General features: G+C 42.3%; 1 protein-coding gene across 1 annotated transcript in view; it reads left to right on the top strand.

Annotated features, from left to right (window-relative positions):
* Positions 1 to 580: 580 nt before the first annotated feature.
* LOC147020477 (RNA 2',3'-cyclic phosphatase ANGEL1-like) overlaps positions 581 to 690 on the top strand; it is a 30,278-nt gene continuing 30,168 nt past the window's right edge. The window contains exon 1 of the mRNA XM_085893791.1: positions 581 to 690. This exon is cut by the window's right edge and continues 27 nt beyond it. The gene's annotated coding sequence lies outside the window, so the exon portion shown is untranslated.

Below are 690 nucleotides of genomic sequence, written 5' to 3'. Positions count from 1 at the left end.
CGGTGCGCGCCCTGCACGAGTCCAGTATCGGTGCCCACAAGCGGCGCGGGAATGACGGTGATGCGATGGTTGCGAGAGCGAGTTGTGACGGTAAAGGTCGTGGTTGTTGTTGTGAAGCGGCGTTGCAGTTGGTTGTTGTGTGATGGCTGTTGAGACGTGGCTGGTGGTGGTAGTAATGGTAGTAATGGCGGCTGGTCCAAAATAAAGATAGTAAAAGAAAAACGGCTATCTAGAAGGGTCGCAGCCCGAATGAATGACATTTATTCCCTCTAAACAACGGGTTTGGGCCCTACTACACATATACTTACAGAGATATCTCACCTAAGGGACCTGAATGGTGGTTTGCGAATTTCGTCAACCACAACAAAATATATATATATATATATATCTATATATATATATATATATATATATATATATATATATATATATATATATATATATATATATATATATATATATATAGTGACACATTCATCTGAAGGGAGATGTGTGTTTGTGGTTGTAAAAATATAAAGAATGGATTGTTAAGGGTAGATATGTGATTTATTGTCTTGCTTGGGCGGCCCCCTTGTGGACATCATGTGTGTTGTTCGAACACGTCACGAGGCCGAGCACGGAGGCCGTGAGTTTTCCGTGTGTTGTCGTTCCGGGTCGTGGTCGAGAGAACAACGTTTATCAGGAAGGAAA

This window comes from Eptatretus burgeri, chromosome 9 (genome assembly GCF_056783735.1).
Source record: "Eptatretus burgeri isolate ZD-2024b chromosome 9, Ebu_testis_v1, whole genome shotgun sequence".
NCBI classification, from domain to species: domain Eukaryota; kingdom Metazoa; phylum Chordata; class Myxini; order Myxiniformes; family Myxinidae; genus Eptatretus; species Eptatretus burgeri.
Note: the sequence above shows the minus strand (reverse complement) of the source record. Positions and strands in the feature narration are given on the sequence as shown.